Source organism: Fragaria vesca, linkage group LG1, assembly GCF_000184155.1.
Source record: "Fragaria vesca subsp. vesca linkage group LG1, FraVesHawaii_1.0, whole genome shotgun sequence".
NCBI classification, from domain to species: domain Eukaryota; kingdom Viridiplantae; phylum Streptophyta; class Magnoliopsida; order Rosales; family Rosaceae; genus Fragaria; species Fragaria vesca.
In genome coordinates, this window is record NC_020491.1 from 17,909,211 (window position 1) to 17,919,696 (window position 10,486).

Here is a 10,486-nt window from a genome sequence, read left to right on the forward strand (position 1 = left end):
TTAGAGTGAGTGGACAAAAATAAAATTAAATAATTTAACAAATAAGTAATTTAAATATTTTCTCACGTTTCAACTTAAAAAATTTATCTGCACGCAACTTTGAACATCCTTAAAACTTTAAATCCAGAATCACGTAACAATGGACAAACCAGCTTTGCTGGTTATTCAAATAAAGAAATCTCGTAAGAAGAGATAAACCAGCCCTGCTGGTTAATCAAAAACATAACTGAGAAAAATAAAATAAGAGGAAGAGTTATCACCGTGAAAGAGGAGCCTCCAAGGCTCGAGTCGGTGCCTCCCAGGCTATAGTAGCGTCTCACGCTACGCGCTCGACTCATCTATGGTGAGGACTGCTAATAAGGGTAGGTAGCAATAAATAATAATATCCGATCAGTGCCTCCCAGGCTATAATAGCGTCTCACGCTCAGCGCTCGTAGGTGAGGACCGCTAATAAGGCTAGCTAGTAATGAATAAAAGCGACCCTATAATATGGTGACTAAAAATATACGAAATCACTTAAATCCATAAAGCTTCCCCAAGATCATGCGAATGGTACGGTTCCCAACCGTACTTGGAAATTATCATAAGAAATTAAAATAAAACTCAATGACGTGTCTCACACGTCAAAATATTCTCAAATCCATAATTAACACTACCAAAAGAAAGGCTTTAGCCGACGAAAATAAAAAAACCAGGCCGACAAATTATTTTTTCGTTGGCTAATGTGGACTTTAGCGGACGAAATTTTCCTTCGTCGGCTAATTTAAATTTTCGTCGGCTATGGTCAACTTTAACCGACGAGATTTTAATTTCGTCGACTAAAGAATTTTTTTCGTCGGTATAGTCTGTGAACTTCAGCTGACGAAAATATAAAAGTTTAGCCGACGAAATTAAAATTTAGTCGGCTAAAGTGCCTTATATTTGCAGATCTGGGAAAAAAAAACGAGAGAAAAAGTTTGGGTGTTGTCGAAATATATCCATAATTAGTTTGTGGAGCTATATATATAGGTACGTATATGTGTATATATGTTGATTTTGAGTGTGATTGAGTTGATCGATTTTGAGTACGTTGGATGTATATATATATATGTGTTGATCGATTTGGTTGATGATTTGATAATATATATGAAGTTGTTGTTAATAAGTAATAGATATATATATATGTTAATTAATTTATAATATTGTGTTGATGGTATGAAGTTGTTGATGATATGAGTTGATGATGATTTTGTGATGATGTTGATATATAATATTGTTATGTAATTATTAAGTATATATATATATATGTGTGTGTTAATTAATTTGTTATTAATTAGTTGTAGTACTAGAATACTAAATGAATTGAGATTTTATATATGGAATTTAATTAATTAGAGTTATACATATATATTTTGTTATATTTTCAGGATATGGATAAAAGTTGGATTTCGCTTCTAAATTGGGACAAAAGATATGGTAAATGAGTTATGAGTTTTCTGGAATATGCGCTGGCTAATGCTAACGGGAATATAATTTTCTATTGCCCGTGCACGAAATGTCAGTGTCGCAGCGATATGCATCGATTTGCGATTGACAAAGTATGGCAGCACATGAAGATTAACGGGTTTTAGGAGAAGTACACATGTTGGTTATATCACGGTGAAACATCATCAGGGGGTCCGCATGATCATGAGCAATTTTCTAAGACGGGCAGTACATCCAACGATCCAACAACGACCTTCATCAACGACATGTTTCCTTATGAGAGCGGTGTATGCGCTCAAGGACAGTATATGTCTAAGCCGGTGCAGCCCTTCCCTAGAGTTGTCAACACTGCTGGTATTGACAAGTACAACAAACTGCTTGCTTTCCAACAGACCCCTGTGTACCCCGGTTGTCAGAAGACCGTTCTTGAATGTGTGATGGACGTAATGAAGATTAAAGTTGAGACAAAATCGACCGTGAAGGCTGTTGATGGTTATCTATAGTACACTGCTTCGATGCTGCCCCACGGTCATCGTCTTCCAACCACTCATCATAAGGTCCGATGTATCTTGAAAGATCTTGGGCTTTCCTACATCAAGATCCATGCATGTAGATATGACTGCGTTCTCTTCTGGGGTAAAGATCCAGAAGGGAATGACCTTGGTGTCCTTGACGCATGTCCAGTATGTCACACTGATAGGTATTAGCTGACTCCTGCAGGCAAGAGGAAACCTGTGAAGGTACTTCGGTATTTCCCGTTGAGGGATAGGCTGGAGCGGTTGTACATGTCTTCACACACGGCCGAAGCTATGAGATGGCACGCTGATAGGGAATTTAGGAATTGCATGACGAAGATACCCTTATACACCTTGCTGACGGGGAGGCTTGGAAGCATATAGACAGGGAGTTTCCTCATTTTGCATTAGAGGTCCGAAATGTGAGGCTCGGGCTCTCATCCGATGGGTTCAACCTTTTTGGCAACATGAGTCTTCAATACAGTGTATGGCCGATGATTTTGGTACCGTACAACCTTCCTCCATGGATGTGCATGAAGAAGGAATACAATATGTTGAGTTTGTTGATTCCGGGGCCCGGTTATCCAGGGAAGTGTCTTGATGTGTATTTGAGACATTTGATTGAAGAGCTGAAGTTTTTTTGGGACGTTGGTCATCCCACTTATGACAAGTACATGCATGAGATGTTCCAGATGCATGTCATAGTTATTGGTACCAGTAGTGATTTTCCTGCCCGTGGGATGTTGTCGGGCAACGTTGTTAGGGGATACAAGGCTTGTCTAGAGTGCCTTAGTGATGAGGGGAGCAGAAGTCATTGCAACAAGATATGCAAATTGGGTAACCGTACTCTCCTTCCATATAATCACGAATGGCGGTTCGATGACAAGGCATTTGATGGGACCGTAGAAAACTGTGTGCCTCCCAGAAGATGGACGGGGGAAGAAATTTTAGCAGTGCTTAATGAGTACGATTTTGGGCAGCTCAGTAATCATCCCAATATTGTGGCGGCAATACTTGAAAGACCCGACATGTACAAATTCTGGACACATAAGAGCATATTCTGGGAACTCCCATAGTGGAGTAAGTTGTTGATCAGGTACTACCTAGATGTGATGCACATAGAAAAGAATGTTTGCGACAGTGTGGTGGGCACAGTTCTGAACTTGGAGGGGAAGACGAAAGACGGTGCTAAGGCACGCATTGATCTAAAAAAAATGCTTATAAGAAGACATTTGTGGTTGAAAGAAGGGAAGAAAAAAATGCCTCAAACTCCTTACAATGTGAAGCCTGACTGGAAGAACATAATTTTCAAGTGGATGAGTTGTGTGAAGTATCCTTCAGGCTATGCAGGAAATATAGCCCAGTGTGTGAACTTCCGGGACAATAAGATATACGGGTTGAAGAGTCATGACTGTCATATCCTGCTACAACGTCTCTTCCATATTTTCATTTAACCGTTCCTTCCCCGTCAAGTGGTGGAGCCGTTAGTAGCGTTGACAAGATTCTTCCAGAAGTTATGCACACGGGAAGTGAAAAAATCCAACCTCCGGGAAATGCAAGAGGACATCATTTATATCATGTGTAAATTTGAGAGGATATTTTCTCCAAATTTTTTTGACATCATGCCTCACCAGATGATCCATCTTCCTGAGCAATTGTTGCTTACCGGTCCAGTACACTACACTTGGATGTATCTCATGGAAAGGTACGTTTTTTACACCTGAATTCCTCAATATACGTGTTCAATAATCATAACACTCTACAACTTGATTTATAGGCAACTTGGAGACTAAAAAGATTATGTGGCTAATAAATCCGCGCCTGAATGATGTATAGCTGAAGCATATATTGTGCACGAGTGCGTCACCTACATGAAGTTGTATTTAGGAGCGTTGAAGGAAACTCCGCAAACCATACCGGTAGATGTACCGAAGTTCAATCTTTTCATTCTCTCTAATGATGTTGAAGTTTATGGAATTTTGTCAGACTCCTACAAGTTGCAACCACATGAGCTAGTCATTGCCCACTAGTGGGTATTGATTAACTGTCGAGAAGTTGAATACTGGAAAGACATCCATCTATATTGTCCAGACATTCAAAGTGATCTCGAGTACCACAACAAGGAGTTCGCAAACTATTTTGGCAGCTGGGTACGTAATTCAATATTTCTGTACGTATTTATGTTTATTGCATAATTATCCATATTTACTGTTGAATGGTTGGTTGCAGATGAACCATATTCAATTTGATAGTCACCCAAATTGGTCGCACGAACTAAGACTTCTAGCGATGAAGCCGATAATGTCAAGGGTTTATCCGATGTGCAAGGTGAATGGCGTCTAATTTATATGTGAACAGAGAGACAGCAGACGGAGAACACAGAATTCTGGGGTGATGGCGCATGGTGGGCGGAATGGAGTTGACTATTACGGTGTTCTCCATTCAGTGGTGGAACTCGTTTATGGGCAAGGCATGACAGTGCACCTCTTCAAGTGTAGATGGTTTGATACTAGGCCGCAGAGCATGAAGACCGATCAGTACGAAATATTATCGGTGAACACTCCTACAAGTTGTTACGAAGATGACCCGTTTGTTTTTGCCACATCGGTAAAACAAGTGTTTTATCTTGATAACCTTGCTAAGGGTGACGCGTGGAAAGTAATCAACCTTGTGCACCCTCGAAACATTTATCGAGCGGCTACACTTGGAGAGGCCGAAGACGAGGAAGAAGATGTTGCACATCAAGAGCCCAACACAATAGGTATTCCTAACTCCTCTACCGTTCGCCTTAATAATTTTAAAGCGGGTCGTTCGTTGCGAATTCGTGATGAAGAGCCAAGGCTTATTGATTTTGATCCAAATCAAGAAACAGACGAAAACTCTGGGGATGAGGAAATGCATAGATTACTAGAAATTAATTTTGACACCAAAGTAGACTCATCGGATGATTCCGATTACCATAATTGATTTTTTTAATGTATTTTTTATTCTTTAGCCGACGAAATATACCAAAATTCGTCGGCTTAAACAATCTTAGCAGACGAAATGTACCATAATTGGTCGGCTAAGATGCGGTTAGCCGACGAATACCCTAATATTTCGTCGTCTAAACCCTAAACTTTAGCCGAGAATACCCTAATATACGACTTGTTGTGTCTCATCGATTTGAAACTATTTTCAGTTGAAGGTCCAGCCAAAATACATAATTTAGATGGTCCACTGACCTTTTCCGTGCGTTTAGGGGTTTGACTTACGGGATTGACCGTTCAGATCGAGCCCTTAAGAGCAAGTCCACCGATCGGAAAAAAATCCAACCCAGGTTGGATCCACATAGGCAAAGTAACCCAGCCAAAAATTTCTTGCTTCCACCCATGAATGAGATTGCTCCCCAATTCAACCTGGGTTACTTAGAAAATGAGCAAACTAACCCAGGCTAGAGGAGTAATCCAGCCCAGGTGAGTTCTGTTCACCTCAGCCCAGGCCACACACGTCGACGTCGGAGGAGGCCTGGTGCACTCGCCTCCCTTTCTTCGAAGCCGGAGGAGGCCTGGTCCAAGGCCGGAGGAGGCTTGGTGCACTCGCTGCCGGGGTGGTGCAAGGCAGGGGGGCTGCTTGCTGCTGTGCGTGCGGAGGACGCCAGAGGGTTGTCGGGATGGTTACGCGCTTGGTCCAAGGCCGGAGGAGGCCTGGTGCAGTCGCTGCCGAGGTGGCGCAAGGCAGGGGGGCTGCTTGCTGCTGTGCATGCGGAGGAGGTTGAGCGTGCGGAGGACGCAAGAGGGTTGCCGGGATGGTTACGCGCCTAGTCCAAGGCCGGAGGAGGCCTGGTGCAGTTGCTGTCGGGATGGGTGCTCGCCGTCGGCAGCCCAGAGAAGAAATATGGGTGCCCAGAGAAAAAAGAGAAGAAATATGGCAGCCCAGAGAAAAGTATTTTTCTCTTTTAGGGTTTTTTTTTTTTTTGTATTTATAAATTTATAGGAAAAATATGTAAAATAAATAAATTTATACTGTGTGAATTTTCATCTCTTTTACATTTCCAAAAAAATATTAACTAGATTGATAGCTAATTTTATATATGCCTAGTCAATTTAGATTGTGTTTTTCATTAGACAATATCAAATAAAAGTATTTTTTAAGCTTGACTTGTTACTTAAATGTCATGAAATAAAAACATTAATTTTAATATGTCATATAATATATATAAATTACTATTTATTTATATATAAAACGATTATTCACACTTAATAACGTTTTTTAAATTCAATAAACAGTCACTGCCACGTGGCAGCAATCTCACATTTTAAACGGGTGGAAACTGCTGCCCAGTCACAGTAACCCAGAGTGACCCAGGTCACTATATTCATTCTAACCCAACGGGTGAACTTGCTCTAACCTTGTCGGATCAAGTTGAATTTTTTCCCATACATGTATTTTATCATGATGGTCAAACCTGACGGTCGAATTTTCGTTTCTCAAGTTTGATCATCACAATCACAACATGCCTACTAATGTTGTATAACTTGTTTACCAAGTGTTAAGTAAATGTTCCGTTTAAAAAACAAACTATACGTAGAACCTTCAAAGGCAAAAAAGTCGTGAAATAAGATATGACCAGAATGGTGAAATACATCGACGGTTGAAAAATCACGGTATTCTGGTAAAGTCTCGGTGCCGATAGTTGCGGTCAATGTAATTTTCCATTCTTTCTCCCTATGGGTAGCCCTATCTTCGGTGGTTATTTTCCTTAAAATTTTTATACGACTTGTTGCGTCTCATCGATTTGAAACTATTTTCAGTTGAAGGTCCGGCCAAAATACGTAATTTAGACGGTCCAATGACCTTTTTCGTGCGTTTAGGGGTTTGACTTACGGGATTGACCGTCCGGATCGAGCCCTTAACCTTGTCGGATCAAGTTGAATTTTTTCCCTTACATGTATTTTATCATGATGGTCAGATCTGGCGGTCGAATTTTCGTTTCTCATGTTTGATCATCACAATCACAATGTGCCGAATGTATAAAAAGTACTATAGCCGACGACATTATTGAAAATCCGTCAGCTATAGTTAATAAAATAAAATAAAACAAATAAATTAAAAATATTAAATAAAAAGTACTATAGCAGACGAATTTCATTACTTTAGCCGACGAGATTAAGAGGTTTAACCGACGAATTTCAAAGGTTTAGCTGACGAAATAAAAATTTAGTCGGCTAAAGGTATAGGGTATATAATTAAACCCAGCGCTCGACAGCCTCCACAGCGCTCCAAAAAACCCTAAAATTCTACCAGTCGCTCCATCAGTCCAGCCTCCAACCAGACGACTGGTACGAGCCTAGGTTGAATCATCTCACCTCACCTCACCTCAAACCTCTATCACTCGTCTGCAGTCTGCTCGCCGTCGCTCGTCTCCTCGCCGTGACGCCGTCGTCGATTCGTCTCCTCGCCCATCACCGTCGCGTGCTCGGTTTCGTCTGCACGTCGCCCGTCGCCTGCTCTGCTGCTCGCCGTCGCTGTCTCTCCCCTTTCACTTCCCCAGACGACCAGACCACTGAGAGTCTGAGACCAGGTGTGTATTCTTATTTCTTAGTTTCTTAATTCTTACCCAATTAGTTTTGTCACTTTGTGTAATTTTGTATTTGTGTTCTCACTGTTCTGTTCTGGGTATAGAATTTGAATTTGAAGTATGAAATCGGAAAAAAAAAAAAATATAATTTGAAGTCAATTGAATGAACTAGTCTGCTAGTATGCTTATTCAATTGAATTGTTGTCTTGTTAAGTAATGAATTGCTGAATTGCTGGAAATTTTAATTGGAATAGAGTACAATTTAATTTAGTTAGTTTTTAATTGTGTTTCTTGTATTGTATTGTGTCTAATTTTTGTTCTTGTAAATAAGTTTGAGGGTAAGACTTGCTACGTCCCCTTATGTATGTGTGTTCTTTTTTAATGAACCAAAATTTCTCGCACTATTGATTAAAATTTTTTGTGCGTTTCATTTAGCCCATGTGAGATTTTTGTACTGGATTCGCCACTGAGCAAAAGGTAACTCTTTTCTTCTTGATTTGAATCCATTTATAAAAAGGAAAACTAAAAAATCAAAAGAAATCTAAGGAAATAAACTAAATAATATTCATATCATTCATCCATAACAAGGCATTTGCTAGGTCAGCTATGAGAACTGGTATTCAGCCTTGATTCAAATTAATATTTTAAACAGGATGAGCGGTAATTTTAGATCGACGAAGGGTTCGAAGGGCCAAAGGTCCGAATCGTCTGAGGGAACCTCTAGCAACCCTCAAATGTCGTTTCGGGGCCCCATGACAGCCAGACGTGCGACCCTTCTGGAGACGGCGCAGAGGCAGCCGAGCGTTTCCCATTCCTCGAGGCAGCCGGAGGTGCCCCCTTCATCGAGGTAGCCGGTCGTCCGTCATTCCTTGAGGCAGCTGTGGCCTCAGACCCAGATGGAGGTGTCTGCACCCCGTATGCCTGAGATACACCGGGCGCCCACTCCGGGTCCTACTGCTTCAAATGGTGGGTCATCTAGGGTACAGATGCCGCCGCCGCTGCCTCATCTATTCCTTCCGCGGATGATACTAGCCTTACCTGTAGTCGATGGCTCAAGGACGCCGATTTATCCACTGCCCCCGCCAGTGGCTCCATCAGCGGTGTACCGGTTCGTGTCTTTTGATACGCCTCTTATTTCCGCGAGGGTATCATCATCGGCGACAAAGACGGAATCCATCGCGTCCGCAGCATCGCCCTCAGGTAATGAAAGATGAATGATTTGTTTTGACAGGACCCACCCCGAATTTCATCTTGAAACCCGAGGTAAATCCTGCGGGGTCCACCTTCAAGGAAAATTACCGAAAATTCGGCAAAATTTTCCTTAAAAATGGACGACCCTTACCTGAAAAATCCAACTTAACACTTCTATAACCAAACATCCATCCTCAACATCTGGAGCCTTCCTGCTCCCCAAGTCCAACACATCTCCCAATATAACAATTACTCAACTAAACTAAATCTACAACCAACAATAACCAACATTAATTCACTAACTGATTATCAGAGCATATCTAGAGTTAAATGAAAAACAATGAATAAAGAATAAGCGGAAGCAGCCTCTGACTATGCCTCGAATCCACTTGATATGAATTACCTAGGTGTTACTACTAATAGCGGAATTATTAATAGCACTAAGACACACAGGTAACGTAGGTCGAAGAAAATATATTCCTCTCTTATTATTGTGCAAAAGGGTACAATGATTATTGTCTAATGCCTTCTCTCACAATAACACTCTAGCTCTCTGATTCGCTCTCTTCTAAACAGATGTTGTTTCTGTTTCACTTTGGTGTCTAGAACTAAGCTAGGCACCTCTATTTATAGAGTCTAACTTTATAAATCCTTATCTAACTTGGAAACTACTCATTAACTAAGTTAGACAACTATTCCTTTTCAAGCTAGAAAACTATGTACTTAACTAACTTGGAGAATGAATCACTAATTCCTAAAAGCTAAAGGATACACCTGTATCATCCATGTACGCCCGACCTCACTTAGACTGAGCCTGCAATCTGGGCATTTAAAACCAAAGGGCCCAGGGGAAAGTAATTTAAAAACGTTAGAGTGAGTGGACGGAAATAAACATACGATAAGAAACCAAATGTTGACAACTTTCCAATATGCAATAAATCCGTTGCATGCAAATGTTGACAAATCTTTCATAAAGAAAATCCCAAGAAAACGGACTAGCCCCGCTAGTCAAATTAATGACAAAGATAAATAATAACCTTCATAGAAGAAGGCACCCAAAACAAGGGACTAGCCCAGCTAGTCAAAACGACAACAAAGATAAGAAACAGATATAGCCATACAAGTGAGCCTCCCAGACTCGGTTGCCTCCCAGGCAATAGTACTCCCATACTCCCTACACCTTCATGTTATTATAACAAAGAGGATGTAGGGCTTGCGTGATGTCGTCGACTACATCACATCACCCGTCAGTACCGATAACGATCCTCCTTGAGGTATTGACCGTCTTCTCGAGAGCCTTCCCTGTGACGGGGCCTCTCTTCTTCTTTGTCGGCTTCGCTCCGACGGTGCCTATCACATGATAAACCAAATTGATTATTAAAATCGGAGACCCTTTATTATTAATTATAAGAAAACAAATCATTCATTTTTCATTACTTGAGGGCGATGCGGCGGACGTGACGGATTCCGTCTCTGTTGCCGATGATGATACCCTCGCGGAAATAAGAGGCGTATTAAAATGCACGAACCAGTATGCCGCTAATGGACCCACTGACGGGGGCGGTGGATAAATCGGCGTCCCTGAGTCATCGACTGCAGGTAAGGCCGGTATCATCCGCGGAAGGAACAAATGAGGCGGCGGCATCTGTACCCTAGATGACCCACCATCCGAAGCAGTAGGACTCGGAGTGGGCGCTCGGTGTATCTCAGGCATACAGGGTGCAAACACCTCCGTCTGGGTCTGAGGCCACAGCTG